General features: G+C 43.2%; 1 protein-coding gene across 6 annotated transcripts in view; it reads right to left on the bottom strand.

Moving 5' to 3' along the window:
* LOC1271459 (protein CREBRF homolog) overlaps positions 1 to 17,460 on the bottom strand; it is a 28,828-nt gene that overhangs the window by 6,392 nt on the left and 4,976 nt on the right. The window contains exons 1-2 of one of the 6 annotated variants that reach the window (XM_061649512.1): positions 7,197 to 7,318; positions 5,408 to 6,086 (exon numbers count right to left, since the gene is read on the bottom strand). The exons of 2 other annotated variants lie outside the window; for them this stretch is intronic. The gene's annotated coding sequence lies outside the window, so the exon portion shown is untranslated. Of the gene's footprint in view, positions 1 to 5,407; positions 6,087 to 7,196; positions 7,319 to 17,460 lie in introns of those variants that run through there. 3 more of the 6 variants (XM_061649508.1, XM_061649510.1, XM_061649509.1) reach the window with 3 other exon arrangements.

Raw genomic sequence — 17,460 nt, 5'->3', positions numbered from 1 at the left:
AATCTAGAGGACGTCACGAGGCAGATCGACGGCAGTGTTCACGCATAATATCTTTTTGTTGCAAAATGTTTGATAATAGAGCACGCCTCTAATCAAATTCAACTTATTGCTTGTGATTATATCATTCCCAATAAAATAATTTAAATCAGTTCGTTTGCGTTACACAAAAAATAGAGATAAAAGGAAACGATATTAAGAACACAATTTTGATAAATTATGGTAAATAAATGAGAAATAGCTCGTCACTAACGTTTTCGCCATTTTTTACTCACTCACAAAATTGTAATGCATCACAGCCATAAAACACACACATAAACGAAATTATACCCGTAACAGTACAAAGAACATGCGAACGAAAAACGCCAAACCACCAAAATAATGTTCTACCATTTCCACCGCGTTCGGGTGGTACTTTACCCCGCGTTCCCCGATCTCTTGGCCACGGTGGCGCACACACACACACACATGGCATGGTTCTGCCGTTCCAACACATCCATTCCAGCATGATCGCTTCACCGTCCAAGGCATCATGGTCGGTTAAGTTCAAGGTTTTCCCTGCCCTGCCGGCCTGAAGAGCGGAACCAAAAGGCAGCTGTAGTTGCAGGCACGTGTAGCCACGCGTTGCAACAACTTTACGCGTGGTTTGTGCATGTGTGTCTTTGTGTGTGCTTCGACCAAGCGATGATGATTTGGCTTTGGTAGTGGTGGAGGTTTGATGGAGCAGCTATAACGTTTGGTGAACGTGGGGGGGGGGGGAGCCGTTTCGTTTTCGGTTTCAATTGGTGCTGGAAAGAGTTGGCCTTTTTCCTTCCCCCCCCCCCCCATCGGTCAGTAAAGCAGAAGTATCGTTTGTTGTGTTTTGGCGCTTTTTTCTCTCCATCCAGCTGCTTCACAGTTTGAACCGGAAGTGAGAACTTGTTTTGGTAGGGCCGACACTAGGAGGTATTGTTTTGTTTTAGTGGTGAACATGCATATGAAGCAAACACGATGGAAATTTTTTAATTGATTTCCATAAAAAAAAACTGCGATCAAGCAAAGCGGTATGATAATTTCTACAAAAAAAGGCCTAAGTCACATCAAACTACTAAAACTAAGGATATTTTTAGTTAAAACGTTTGTTTGTTTATATAGCTTTCCGTTCAATAAAGACATAATCTAAAAGACAAATTGATAAACAACTCGAAACAGATTAGTCTGAAGTGGTTCATCAGACACGGTAAACAATGATAGGAAATCACACATACACACACACACACGACCATCAATACAGCCTGCATTATTTTCCTCTACTCCACACCACACTCCACTCCATGCTAGATGCAGGCAACACATCCCCTGGGGTCCGGTCCTCAACATACCGTCATCGATGTGTGTCATTGTTGTTTTACAAATATTAATTTCCCTTCTCCCTTGCTTGCATACACACCCACACAGAACGGCCTGCCCGGACAGCGGCCTGACCACCACACCAGACGGTTATGTGTCTGGCGTGCAAACAAAATCGTCCCCAACGCCACCCTGAAGTGGGTCAAACGGCGCAAAAGGGGGCTTGTTTTTGATTGTGCGAGATTAGTTAAGAGTAACACCGCGAAACGAAAACAATTACCCCGATAACATGCACAGAGTGAGAGAGAGAGCGACAGACACACACACACCAACACTCGTGAGAGGTTTATTTCTATATTTAATTTAACAACAAAAAACCAAAAGGGGAGAGAGATAAAGAATATTTTGCGTGGAAATTCCACCCACCAACGCGATATGGCGATTTTAAAGAGCACCACCATTTACTAGCAGCGTGAAACTTTATCTACTAACGTGACGGACGGTTAGGTTAGGACCTTCTTCCCCCTCGGCCACACCACAAGATCACATTCCGCACTACAACAAAGTGCTACACATTCGCTGTTGGCTCGGTCGGTTGAAGAGGAGTGCGCGCTGTGGTGGTGTGTTGTTCACTTTTACACATTAATCCCTTCCCAATGGGACTGGGGAATAGGGGTATGGAAGCTACCGGCAACTCGTGACGTCGGGTGTGTTTGTGTGTGTGTGTTGTCGACATTGGGCGAGATGGCGCAACATCCCTTCACTACCAACCCCCATCCTCGTCGGTTTATCAAGTATAGACAAGTGTGTTCTTGCGTTTGTTTGCTGTGTGTGAAGGAGAAGTTACTTACCGCTTCATGTACACAAACCAAAACTACCCTTCGTTGTACACCCCTCTTGTACGCCCTGTGTATGGCTTACTATTATGTACTGCACACTCGTTATCATCGCCGAATCGAGGGTACGATACGATCGTAACGAGTGCGGGTGGAGCGAGAGAGACGAAGACTCCAGCCACGATTTCGGAAGCTCGCGAAATCACAAACAATCATATCATAGCACTTATCGCCATGCGGTGTTGTACCGATATTTCGACACCTTTCGTGTACTTGCAGAGGTCAATTGGTCAGTGTTCTAGAAAGCTCCGATAGCGGATTGGACATTAGTTTGCGAAGAACTTCTGAACATAAGAAGCATAAGAAGCTGCTCAGAATGGATCCTAAACCTACCAAAAGGGTTATTTTTAATTCCGCGAGGACAACAGCGCTTACAGTGGCCATGAGAACATTAGAATGCCGATCTTAAACATTCAGAATGTTATACAGAAAAATCACACACACACACATATTCAACCGCATTATTACATGGAAAGGTTGGTCTGGATCTAACCATCGTCCGGCAAGATCCTCGAATCCCCCCTTAGCTCCTCCGAAAAAAAGTAAACGGTAAGCTTATAGCACAACACACACACACACACCACACACAAAAAGCAAGCAACGATCAAATACGAATGCTGGCAGTGGTGGAGCTGCGTATAAATTGCCCATTTATTTTCGGCATTTTGCTTTATCCTCTCCTTCATTTCTGGTTTTCGGTATAATGTGTTTCCTTTTCCATCTTTTTTTTTGTTTTGTTTTCTTTCTTGAGCTATTTTTAGATCGTGTCGAATGTTTATGACAGTGCTAACGCACACAACACAAAAACCCACCCCGATCGACCTCCACATTCCACCGATCGTAGCGCGCGATCAGCCAATAAAGGGTTCAACAATCTGTCTCTAATCGGTCGTGCAAACGATGTACAACCACCCATCAGCTGAGCTAAGCGTGGGCTGAATGGGGAGCTGAAGGAGAAAGAAAAAAAGCTCCTCGTAAAGCTTGGACAGCCCAAGACAGTGCAGTCCGATCGCAACTCATTTGGGGGAGAGGCGCCATACAATAATAGTGATTTAAATTAGAATTAGAAACGATTCACAACCCACATTCGTGGGGATGGTGGGACGTTTTCGCCAAAATTAGTGCCTCTGCTTGGCATGAACATTGCTCTCCACGATCGAATCTGGCTGTACGAGCGGAATACTACTACGAGCTCGGTTTAAACGGCCCCCGAAGATCCCACACCACTACCATCCAAATGGCTCTTCTCCACACACACACACATAGTGGGTAAAATCAAATCGACCTTGTCAAAGTTTATTAACACAGCAGTGCGCGCGAGACCAACCTGCCGCCTCAAACGGCCGCCGGCCGAGGGTAGAATCCAACCGCCTCGACGGCTCAAAGTACTGGCCAGCCAGTCCAAATCCTCCCCTCTCGCTTCACACCTAATGGTCTGTGAGTGTGTATGTATTTGAGCGGGTTCGTTCGTTTGTATGCGTGCCGCAAGCAAACCACCGCGCCACCGCCACCCAAAACCGCGCACCGCGTGTTGCAAAGTTTGTTTACGAAATAAAAATAAAACTTTCAGAGGCGAACAAAAAAATAGCCAACGGGGCCCCGCATCGTTCATCTTGGCAAACACTTTTGGCTGCCTAAGGGTAGTATGCTTATCTCGTTTTCGTTTCCTTCCCATTGCAGAGGCAGCACCACCACCACCACCCTTCATCCCGTTCGATTCGTTGACCAAAACAAAGCGAGAGGAGAGTGCTAACACTGATCATGCGGCGGGAGATTTTCACACGCTTATGGTTCTTCTCCCGCCACAGCCAGGCTCAGGACAGTGAAGCAAATTTTGCCGAGCTGAGCGGCAAGCAGGATACCGCGAGAAGCATAATCATTATGGGCAATTAAGAACAAAACTCACAAAACAGTTCCGCGATCGTTTCGTTGCCGTTTTTATTAGGGGAGGGCCGAATGGGTCATTCGAGCATAAAATGACACGTTTTTAAAGACGATTGTCAGATAAAAGGGAAGTGAATTCTGCTTCTTCGCATTCCTTCCTCTACTTTTATGACAAAAAAATATCGTTAATTTATTTACGATTTTAAAACAACTTTTTTATAGCTTTACAAACAAACTTTAATTGTAGCTACGCCTAAATCGGTAAAACAATGCTGTAAACGATGTTCATGTATTATTGATTTTTCGGTCGTAGCTCGTTTTTTTTTGTCAAGACGGACAAAAAAAGGATAAAACGATGTTTGAAAATATCATCATACATTTCATTTAACACAATAAAATAAAAAAATATATATTTCTAAATAATGATTTTTGTTAAATATATGCTGCCAAGCTCAAATACATATGGCGGAGCATATCAGACGATAGGGTAAGGAATATACCAATCGGCTGATGTAGAACGTTTGACAAACGCTAGCCTAAAATGTTAGATTTCTAACTGAGTAGATCAATAATGCTCCAAAAATGCTCAATTGCTCAAAATGGTACTTATTTGACACATCAATTGTAAAATGCCAAATAATTTCTCTTTTGATCGAATGTTAAAAACCATTTCAACAGGTTTAAACCAGTAAGAATCATATCAAATTATTAATAAAGCGGCCATAATTACCCCTTACTATTTTGCTAGCAACTTACACGGAAATTCGACTCACGCGGTATTTTACAGCCATTTTCGGTCCCTATTAACCGTGTATCTCGCGAACTGCCTGAATATGTGGATATAGAATGAGGCTTGTTTCACAGTCTCATGAGATAACCCTTTTTAAGTAACGTTAAACATCATACAAAAAATGTAAAGGATTTATTGTGCAGTTTTAATTTAATAGCCTCTACTGAAGTTGAAAATATTTTCAAAACCTCTTCACATTTATGCATTCATTTACTGTGCCTAAAAATGAGCTTTACATAAACCTCACATGCTATTAATAAAATAACATACGTCCATTGACTATCAAATTCAATATTTGGCACTCTTTTTCATCCACCATACGAATCATTCATACCCAAACAACAAACAATTGCCGTAGCATGGCAAAACACACCGAAAACCACCAGCAGTCCGGCTTGCCGCAGTTGTTGAACATCTGTTAAATAGCTCTCGTCCACCCATTATTTGCTACATTAGAGGATCGGTTACATTCTATCCCCAGCAAGAAGCTAAAATGCGAACAAAAACTTACTTCCGGGTGAGATGTATGTGTATGTGTGTGTCTGACTTTCCTTTCCGATTCCTTCTTCTCTGCCGCTACAGCTCCCGGGCTGCTGAATTTTTACATATACTGCGGACCACACGACAGATGCACGAAATAATCTCCCCAATCCACTCCACCAATCAAACAAAGTCTCACGGTTGCTTCACGCGCTGTTCAGTTTCGCTCCCGTTTCGCATGTTCACATTTCGCGCGCAAGTTTCGCTTCTTTCGTTCGCGAATCTTTGCAACGCCTGGTTTTTCTCCCCCGGCTGCAATTGTTTTGATCACTTTTGACTGAGTTGAGAAAAAAAAAATAGCCCCCAAAAAACACCACTCTCGAACTCCCGTGCAAAGCCGTCTAATAATTCCGTTCACTTTTATTCACTCACAACACACGCACACAGCGTTCGCCCCAAAAATGGCACCAGGCGATCGACCATGAAACGCTTGATAAGATAAAACAGCCAAAAAACCGGCACCCGTACAACTGGATGGGTGTATTTGTGAGTTTGAATGGGTTTTTTTTATGTTACACTCGATCACTGCTTTATGCTGCTGCGTTTGGCTTTTTTTGTATTCCTTTCTAATTTTACGGTTATTCAAGTTTTTTTTTCTATAAATGTTTAGTTGTTTACTTGTTTTCAGTTAGTTTTCTGTGTTGTCTGTGCTATAAAAAGAAAATGATTAAAACATTAGTTTTAATTACATCAAAAATGAACTATTTGGTAAAACAGATAAAATGCAATGCCTATAATGAAACGTTACAATGAAAATCGTAACACCGTAATCACATCATACAAATCGGCAATTATCCTTCTTCACGTTCGTCTCGCTTACTTGTTGCCTGGTAAACAACGAACAGTGAAGAAAGCTGCAAATAATACTGTGCCCAATCTAATAAACTCGTCGCACTTCCATCTTGTTTTCCAGGAGGCGGCACCAAGCGCCCGAAGGGTAACGAAATTATCGATCGATGGAAATGAGGCAAAAAAAACGCCACAAACAACAGCAGCAACAGCTACTATTATCACGACACTATCACACATCCCACCCCTAAAAAATCGCGCACCACACAGAAAATAAAGATGATGAAGACGGAACACCTCACGCTTGACCGTTTGTGTGTGCGTTACTTCCTTTCGGCGGGGCTAGGCGATTAAGTGACTGACGAACGATCTCCACAAGTCACAACAAACGCGCGCGGTTGTGCTGTTTTCGTTCGACCGTAAAAGCGTTCATGTCTTGGTTCATCGCTGTTGCCAGTGTATGTGTTTGCTTTGGCTACGTTGGCAAATTTACTTCAAGCACGGCAAATTGAACTTCCAACCCCGACCGGCCCTTCGCATCACACCCCAATCGGACTCGCCCTGCTCGAGGAACGATGATGATGATGATGATGATAAGGTGGTTGCGCGCACGTGTCCGTCCACGTTTTCTATTTCCACTTCCACCTGGACAACACCAACACAAACACTCAACACACCGCACGAAACCGATCGCCCAATGCACAAGAACACTTCCACACACTCGGCGCGCAGCGTTTGATTGAATTAATATATTAAATCATTCAGTGTTCACCGCACGTACAACGCGAGGTGTGAGAGTGTGTTGCACAAATTAGATTAATAGACGAAATTATCAGCACGCATCAACACCACCACACCGCGCGCATAGGCGCCATTGCTTTTCCTTTCAAGTTCAAACAAAACTTTTCCCTTTCTAGCACCCGAGGGAAGAGGAGCTGTGACGCGTACGGCGCACGCGGAAGAGCACAAACCTGCTGCGAACCTTTGTTTATCACCGTCAGTAACGAACTAGCAGGCTCGCGGGACCCGACTGCCCGACCGACCGACTGACTGACTGAACTTGTGCGGGGGTTTTGTTGCTGTGGTCGTGTGTTTTGGTTGTCGCCAGCAGCATCGGCTGACCGCGTCCGAACCTACAAATACGCGCATCCACCTGCTGTGTGGAGCAGGTTTTTTTCTGACTGTTTTTGTTGTTTGCCTGTGTGGTGCTGCTGGGCGGGAAGAGCGCGCAACATAACACAGCGGGAGTGCGACGACGAACAGCGACGGGCAGCATGACTGCTGCTTTCCACCCGGCACCGTGCGCCTCCATCCGATCACAAACGTATTTTCGTTTCGCGCTCTCTCTCTCTCTCTCTCTTTCTCTTGTTTCGGCACGCTCGCGATCAGCATCAGCAGCAAAACACAACGCACGATCGGCGTTTCAATGTGAAGGCTGTACAGATAGGACACATTCAAAAGAGGGATGAAAATATCCCTTTCTGCGATCGCGAATCGTACATTCTCTCCTCCTCTTGCCCCTTGATCTTTCGAGCCACACGATTGGGGGGGGGGGGGGGGTTGCTTCGAATTATTTACCCACCATCCATATTCTAGCCTGCCGCTCGCCCAACATTCGATTTCGTTTCACATCTTATTACTTATTCATTCAGCAAATTCAACTTCGATCGACACGCGCAGGTTGCGGTGGTGTGCGTTAGCTAACGTACATGGATTCCTGCCCGTATGTGTGTGATTGTTTGGTGCTCCATTCTGCCACCGGCATTGGAAGATTGATGCAAGATTACACACATCATCGTTACCAACACTATCGAAGGAAAATAAACGCACAAACACACACATACACACCCGTCACCAGTGTCTGATGTAGATGAGGAGCTTGTTTTGTTGTACCAAAGCTCAGGGCGCACGCGAAACTCAAATCCTGTAAACAAATCCATTAAGTTCGTCACCGGTTTGCCATTTTTTTCCTGTTTTACTGTTGTTGTTGTTGATGATGATGATGATGATGGTTCTCCCTCCATTACAGTGTGTGTTGCTGTCGAAGTTGACATTGTTACGATTGATAGTGCAATATCAGTTTCTTATTTCATCATGACCAGGCCCAGGCCGTCCCATCCAAACGACGTGGTGTGACATATTGGTGATACGGGATCGGGAGTGCAAATGCAAAAAATAATGGTGTCTGGAACGTTGTTTATTTATAGATCATCCTTTTTCTCACTATCTGCCCACAACAGCCTCATTGTTTTTTTTCTTCTGTTTAGTTGCAATAACGTTACAGTGACTTACAATTTGATTATTTTACTTTCGGCTTGCCAACATTGGCATAGGGCATAGGAATCTTGAATCAATCATGTCTTATGTATTGTTTTATGTAAATACAGACATTTATAAGTTAGGAAGTATATTTTTGCTGTAGTCTAAAGTAATGAGAAGTGGTTATACGATTCCAGCTAGTTTCTTTTACATGGATTTTGACATTTAATGGCTGATTGAATGTCTACATTCTATACAAAATCACACACTAAAAAAGCCTGAAGTTTTGAACCTCAGTTGTTTGCAGCTATTTTTTTTAAACAAATGCTGCATCGTTGTGTGCTCGACATGCATTTCATAAACAAAAGATATAAAATGTTCAAATTGTTTTTTGTACCATGTAAGAAAAGTATTATAACTATGCATTAAAAAAAATGAAAATAGAACGATTTTGCGATGCACCACTGATTGTAAATAATTGTCGAAATTCAATTAATTGTTGTTTCAATGGCAAGGACTAAATATTTTCTGTACACTAACGTTTGCGTATGATTAGAACGCTTTTATATGCCAGCTCCGAATATTCTTAATGTACTCTCAATGTCTTCTTAATAACTCTTTGCTCACAGTACTTTTTTCGTGAAATTTCAACTCATTTTGTTTTTGGCAAGTCATCCAGACAAAACAAAACGAAACCATACAACATTTCTAAATGGTTGTGACACTGTTTACTAATCCTTACTCGTGAGGCATTCCAGCAACTTTAAAAATCCTTTCATTTTGACAAACACTCATCGAAAGCTTGTTTACGCTTAGAAATAAACTTTTCCATCTAATCTCCAGGCGAGCAACAAAAACAACGCGCACAAAAAGGCAGCAAAAAAGGAGCAAGAAACAAAGGGTAACAACAAGAAACAAAACTCGGTAAACAACAACACACCTTTCCTCGTCGGGTCCACTACTCCCCATTCCCATCATCGAACGGAGCAACCAGGAGAGGTGGAATGCATTACCGCTTCTTATCGTTTTCCATCCAGCGCGTTTATTGCTGTGTGTTGATCTGCTTAATTCGCTACATTCCTGCACAAATACACCCAGCCCCGCAAGCTGTGTGACTCACACACAAACCATCATCCAAAGGGGAAAACCCGGAATAATTTGCAGTTTGGCAACACATTTAAGTGGATCGCGAGCGCTCGAAAGCCCAGAAGAGGCGTACATTTCCAATGGCACAAAAAACAACATCCAGATCCATCCATTCCAGATCTCCACCAGCGAACCGACTCGTTTTTTTTTTTTAATTTTCAATTGTGTTTGTAGGGCCCACACGTGACGTCATCAAACTACCCTGCGCACTGTCCATCTTAACCCCTTTTTCACCCCTCACCCACTCAAAGCAGGGGGTTGTTTTTATCGCGCACTCGATTTAAGCAGCTCGCGACGCTTGTTTTGATCAAAACTGGTGTATGTGTGAGTGTGCTGAAGCATGGCTGTGTGTGCGTGTCCGGCCGCCGGCTGTTTTATCTCATGTAGGTGTCGTTACGTGGACGTGGACTTTACTTCTCCCTTCGGCTTGCGAGAATGATCTGACCGCCCTCCACCCGCAGCAAAAGGGGTGTGTGTATGTAAAAGGGGGAAGGTAAATGTAAGACACTGTGACCAATTGAAAACGGAGCAAGCGTGTGGCGCGCGTCCAACGGAAAGCAACAACAACAACAGCAAATCATTCTTGGAGGCTTGGTAGAATGTGGCGTGACGCGAACGCATCAAAACAACAACACAAAACAACCGGCCAACCACCGCCACCAATAGCACACCCCTTGCAGCACCGTGGACCCCCTAGGCATTCGACGCGAACACTCGCGGGTAAAAGTAAACAGGTTCGCCGCGGTTCTTGCCTGACCGGGATGGAAACTTTCAATTGAATGAGTGCCCGACATGGGAGGGCTGCGCGTGAGTGACCACGCTCAAACGAATCCAATTGGAATGGAATGCTCCGTCCAACTCCGGTGTCCCGCTGGGGGAATGGAAAGGAACAGGAACGAACGAAGGAACGAAAAATGACAGGAAAGAAACATTTCCTTGCTACGCATATAAACAGTTTTATATCTTTTGCCTACTTGTAATGGGGTGGGGGCATTTTAATCGATCAATCGATCGCCGAAAGCTCCCCGGGCTGCTTCTGCTACAGTAAAAGCAGCAACAAATTTGAGCTAATTTTACTCCGGTAAGTGGCTCATGCAATCGATGCAATCGGGATCCAAAGTTCACTTTCCTCCACATTTTCTTTCTCACGCAGCTCTGTCTCACCCGCCAATGGAACTACACACCCGTTACATTGTCAGCAAAGTGTGCTCCAAGGCACGGTAGAATTGGCAAGTAAGTGTGTTCCCATAACTCATGCTAAATCACGTACACCGTCGTCCCTCACCCCCGCGCCTATTTTTACGACATTTGCGTGCTTTTCCGAACACAGCACATAAATCCGGGACACATGCCGCGCACATCGAACACGTCGGCGATCCTACGCTTCACAGCGTTTACCGCTTTATGACACCGGAAGAACGATAACCGGCGCTGCTTTCGATGCCAATAAGCGGCGTTCGGCCGGACGGACACATTTAACCGTTCCCATAGTGCAGTTTTTGTTAGTCAAGGTTACACTAGACAGAAATTTTACCATGTGACAACAGCAAAATAACGCAACAAAACATACCTAAATACAAGATCGCAATCGCGCAATGCCAAACAAAAACAAAACCTTTCCGGGGTCTCATGCGTTCTTCTTGCTGACTTACCCGGGCACACTAATCGCAAGTGTCCATTCTCGCCAGTGAGCTTATTCATTCACAAAAACAACATTCAAAAACAACCAACACAGCCCTCGAGGTTTTGATGTTGGTCGTACTGTGTTGCGTCAGAAACGACAAAATAACGATCCCAACACTGCCGCGGAAACGCGCATATTACCTTTCTTTTGTTGACGGTGAAGAACATCATACCTATCTTAACCGCTGCTGCACACGGAAATAGAAATATGGCTCACTTCTTAGTAAATGTCTTCAATCAATACTGAATCCAATTCAATGGAGGGCTTCGTCGATGCAATTTCGATTGCTAAAAATAACGCCTCCTCCTCCACACCTAATGTGACCTTTACGTTGGTGTCAACAGGGAAACGAAATGCGTAACGAACCGCAAGGATTCCTTTTTTCCAACCCGAACACCATCATAAACTTCTCCCGATGGAAATGCGTCTCTCCTCTCTCACTCTCTCACTTGTCCCGAGACACACCTACTACACCGTCGCTTATTGCACAAGGGGTTAGAGAGTTTGTTATCGAAATGTATTACGCATCGTGGGACTTAATAGAAAATTATCACGCAAATGCTGAGCTCGGTGGTCCAATAACAACAACCCACTCCCCCGCAACGGGTCCGTGTGTCTTACGCAATCGGGCCAAGCCAAGATTGATTAAGCTAGAATGCTTAATTGATGATAAAGGAAAATGGAATAATTATGCCTACATTAATCGATAATCGACATAATGGAAACGTTCGAATGGAAACTTATTTAATTTTTTACAGTAAATATTACACAGTTGTGGGACACTTCCTTATCTGTTTCCGTACGGGAAGTGAACTTCAAATGATGGAAATTGGACGCTTTTGGCACCCTTTTTGGACAGGTTCCTTGGAAATTCCTATTGGAGTTGTCCAACAAGGATGATATAGAGTCCAATTCCCATTACATTAAGTTCATTTCCTATAAGAAGGAATCAATCAAGTGGACCACAGCTATGAGTACTCCTGCAAACCCTGTAACTTATATGGAACAATTTTTAGTGCAAAAAAAATAATTCAAAACGTTCAAAACATAATATTACTCATTTCATCAGTGTGAATAACAACATTCTCTTTCTCTTGTCGCTTCCATACCAATAAACACGCTACACATTTAATTAGGCGTAAATGATTTGTAAACACCTAAATATGACACTCACACACCCTTCGCACGTCTTAGTGGCCAGATTTGATTACCGTAACGGTAGCAAACAGTCTTATGCAAAGCAGAGCATTAGTCCCGTTTGGTCCTATCAGTTTTCCTGCTCCAATAACACAACGGTAAAGATGATCGCCTCTTCACATTCCATTACATCAGCAATCATTACAACGCATGCCTCCCCAGCAAGGAAGCTTTGTATCGTCCTCAGCCTACATCCTACGAACATCTAGGAAATACGCCTACATAAACATAAGGATGCCCACCACTTCCATACGCATTTGCTAGCCCACGCGCGACCCATTCTTCTTCCCATAAAGCAGGATCCGTCCTTGGGAGTGCTGCTTGCCTGTCCCTGCTTGGAATGCTTATTGATTTTTGGTCCCTCGCTGAGGGAATGTTTCTTGTTGTGACGGTTTATCGGTTGTGACGCACGCCGCTGCAAAAGGGCGTCCATTCTCTGCCCGCCTCGCGCGTAGGCGTACGGTGCGCGTTTTATGAATGAAACGCGCACAACCCTCCCCAAACACCAGCTGAACCCCCAAACTCCGCTTCCCTCGAGGAACGATGAAACAACACGAATAACAGCATAAGGATACGCACAACAAAACATACCCATTCGTTCTCTCTCTCTCGTTAGCAGTATCACGCTCTCCTCCCTCTCTCGTTTTTAAGACGAAGAAACAGGACGAACGCGATTTTTCGAGAGTTTTCTGCTCGAAAATCAACCCTCGAATCAAAACAAACCCACTGGCGCCATCTGGTGGTGGGTACTGCAACGAAGCTGTTCCATGCTAACATTCCTAGGTGCGAGCGCTCTGCGACGAACGTCGTTTCACCTCCTGGACGTAGGGGACGTTAGTGCATTGACACATCGTAGTCACCCCCTTACCTTTCGACTGTTTTGTAATAAAATGGCAACAGCAGTAGTAGTAGCAGTGGTAGTAACGCTATCAAATAGGTAACAAATCAAACCACTACTACCCAGCGTTCGTTTGCGATTCGTTTGCGAAATGTGAAACCAATGCCTCCGCGCACGCTTGTCCCGCAGATGGTGGTGGTGGTTTGGTAGAATAAAAAGCGTAGAACATTACATTAGCCCCGTCGCAGGCCCGGTTTCAGGTGCAAACTGGGTCAATAACATCGTCGAACCGTTTTGCATGCACTTGACCAATGGCGGCGGTGTGTTCACGCGATTTCGTAACAAGACCCAACCAGGGTGGCCGGTCCAATATTTATTATTACTCTAATTTGTTTGCTTCTGTTGAATCGAAAATAAGAACTAACTAAAAACCATGGGAAGTTTGTTTCACTCTAGCTGAAAACGATGGCTCATGTTTCAATTCGCAAAACACACACACATGCATAGCAGTTTTGGTTCTTAAAGGTACTCAAGTTCCAATTGTCCATTAGTCAATTCGTTGCCCCGAATGTCTCCAAGCTGTCTGGTGGTGAATGATCGGAGAGACATTATGATGATTTAAGCAGGAATAAAAATAAATTTGCAAACTATCCAGCCAGCAAAAAGCAAGCTACGCAGTAGGGAATGCAATCAAACACCATTGTGATTTATTTGCTGTGGTAGATTCCATGTTACATTAAATTTCCTGGAAGTCGTTAAAGATATCAAAGCGATTGATTATTTGATATTAAAACGAACGCAGCATTGCTAAATGTGTTCATTTCATAAATGTCACACGACGATTGCTGTGTCATCAATATATTTCATCAAAAAAATCCCCCCCGATGTCCTAGATTTTACTCGTCCGGTATCGGCATTTAAGCTATTTCAATATTTAAACAAAAAACTCTAAATAATCTGACCTATTTTATAGCCGAGCGATACATGTTGCGGCTCCCTACATCATGAATCAATCTCATTTACCCCTAAGCAATATAACAAACAGTAGGGAACTTTACTTGATTTTCCACGCTCACCCTCTCAGAAGCGATTGATGTTCTCCCCTCTTGCAAAACACAAGCCGCATCAAAAACTGCTCTTCGCGCAGGAGCCCTCCCGGGTGTGTCAAGATGCCTTTAGCAGACGGGAGTGTACTTGCCGCTAGAGTTCGTTGTCCTTTCGCACGCAAAGGAAATTCTCGAAGGGAACCATCCCTCGAGCGTTCAAGAAAATGCAAAGGGTCGCTAGGGCACGCGAGCTACAGAACAATCAATAGAGCAATCCTAGGGGGATGAAAGAAGGTATGAATCTTACGGACAAGATGTACAGATGTGCGCTGTACGCAAAGGGGGAAAACGCTAGAGCCCCATTGCTAGGACTCGATTGAATCAAACACCATTATAGCAAGAGCTTGTGATGGCTTTCTGTACTGGGAAAAAATACACTTTTTATAAAATCTTTGTAGGAATTCATGTAGATTCTATGCAATGCTTTCAATGCGTAAGAATCACTACAAACTTTCTCCCCTCAAACGTTCAAAAAAATGTAGAAAATTTGATATTTTTAACGCAAACGACGAACCCTCTACTCATCCGAAACGAGGCTCTTCTCTTCCCTCCTTAACAATCACACCGAATATAGACAGGCACCGAATTTCTTTGTTTTCTCCTTTTCAAAGCTATATCACGGGGAACGAATCAAGAAACTCCCTGGCTAAGCATATCCTAGCAAATTTGCACCATTCATCGCGAATGGCTTAGGATCGCATCACTACCGAGGGGAGTGTGTAAGCCCGTGCATCGGACCGTAAACCTCCAGGAAAAATTCCACCACAAGGGGATCTTATTTACTAACACAAACTCTAGCAGCAAAAAACAACACGAAAGGCAAACCTGTTGGGTAGCAACAAAGCACCCAATAAAAAAAAAGCGAAAGAAGCTGAATTCTCATTATGCAATATTCGGGACACGCACGCACAGGAACCACAGGGAATCACCCTAGCGCCGTGCAAATATACCGCTGCTTCTTTTTACCTCCGAAGGGTTCGACAAATCGCGAGCAAAGAGGAACTTGCGAAGGGCTACTGCTACACTCGGTTGTACACACCGGCGCACATACACACTATAGGGTAAATGTACCAATAGTGGTGCAATTTGTAGAGGTACCGATGTGTTTTAATGGATTTAAAGTGTCAGGAAGGACAATTTCTGAATATATTAACACATAGCATTTGGAAGATGTTTTATCTTCGCAATCGCAACCATTTTTACCATGAAACACATCAAATTTACGAAAAAATACATATTTTTGTGATTGCTTCGTTGTACCTATAATGGTGGTATGGTTCCTATAGTCGTCGTATTGTGTTCCTATAGTGGTGGTAAACAAGGATGCCTCAAAACAGTGTATAATATCAATATAACTTAGTTTTGAAGATGTTTTCGTGTGAATAGCAACGATTACTGCCATAATATTGGTTTCTTGCGCAATTTGATCGTAAAAAAATGTATAAATTTGATTGATGAAACTATTCACTAAAGTACTGCATCACACCTGTCATCAACCAACACCCGGAAGAGTGTGCTTGATTTGAAGTCAATTTTTCATTCAGCCAGATAAGCGAATTTTGGCCTGTTTTTGGTAAATTACTTAAATAAAACTCATTTCTGTTGCTTATTTTAGTGAAAACAGTACGACATGTCCAAAATTTCCTCGAAAAAATCTAAAATGACCTGTATTTATTGATTTTATAACTATAACCACTATAGGAACATGCCTGTTTTGTGTACCTATAATGGCACTATGGTAAAAAACACTTAAAAATGCATAAATATGGTCAAAATGCAAATAATTTTAGTAAAACAATAACATTCCATAACAGTCATGTTGAAAAACTAGTAATTGCGTGGGTATGTGATCATTTAGAACGTTAACAGAAAAATGAGTTTCGTTATGAAATCCTAAGGATTTTGGAAAAATGTTGACACATTTCACAAAATAATGGATTTTTCGGTCACTAAGTAACGGAATGGCCCCATTTAACTTTTAAACCCTTTGTAAAAGGCTAAAGAACATTTCACACTAACTTAAATAACTTAAATACTTTTAATTTGCCCTATGAACCGCATTTTAGAGCAATAGCACCACTATTGGTACTACCACCACTATAGGTACATGTACCCTAATTGCCACAATGCGCGCGCGGCAGGACAACAAGACAAAAGATTCCGCCTCACCAGTGTGCGTGAAAAGTGGCTCAAAACTTGTCTCAGGACAATGCAAATGGGTTTTAACCTCGTTTTTCTATCACCATTCCAGCACTTTCGTTGCCTTTGACCCGAATGCCCTGACAGGGGGAAGCGCGGAGCGGTTCGATTTTTTTGTACATTGCCCCCTTCTATCATCCCTTTTGCAGGTTATCCCCTCTTCCTTGCTGCCATTTGCAAGTGGAAGAAAGCAATCGACAATCAACCACGCTACTGTAGGGAAAGGTGTTCTAACAGGTCGGACGCGCTCCGCACGAAAACTGGAATACTTTCCCCCTTATTCTTCTTCTTCAAGGCACCACAAACACAACCCAGGAATGGGATGGAATAGCCATTCTTCTGGTTTTAAGTGCCACTAAAGGTGGTTCTGTTATTGCTACTTTCACTCAATGGATGGGATGTCCTGTGAGGCCCTTATTTATTTATGTATCATGCATTATGTATTACCGGAGAAGGTAATAAAAAAAGATCATACAGAGATACACGTTTTACTATAATAGGCGGTGGGATGATTTTGGAAAGTTTAAAACATTCCTTAATTCGTTTATTAATTATTGATTTAAGACAATTGTCGTAAACAGTAACACAATCAAATTTGCAGCGTTGATCTATTTGTGGAATTGATCAAATGCATTACACACCATGATAAAGATGATGAGTGTTCTGTGTAGATCGACGGTACCAGCACATCTTCTCATACTGATGAAATAAACATTTGAAGTATAAGGAGGCAAACTTCACCCAAAGAAACAATGTGGTAGCGAATGAAGCACAAGAAGAGTCGAAGCCGGTAAGACTTCATTTTG

Source organism: Anopheles gambiae, chromosome 2 (assembly GCF_943734735.2).
Source record: "Anopheles gambiae chromosome 2, idAnoGambNW_F1_1, whole genome shotgun sequence".
NCBI classification, from domain to species: Eukaryota; Metazoa; Arthropoda; class Insecta; order Diptera; family Culicidae; genus Anopheles; species Anopheles gambiae.
This window is presented reverse-complemented; position numbering and strand designations above follow the sequence as displayed.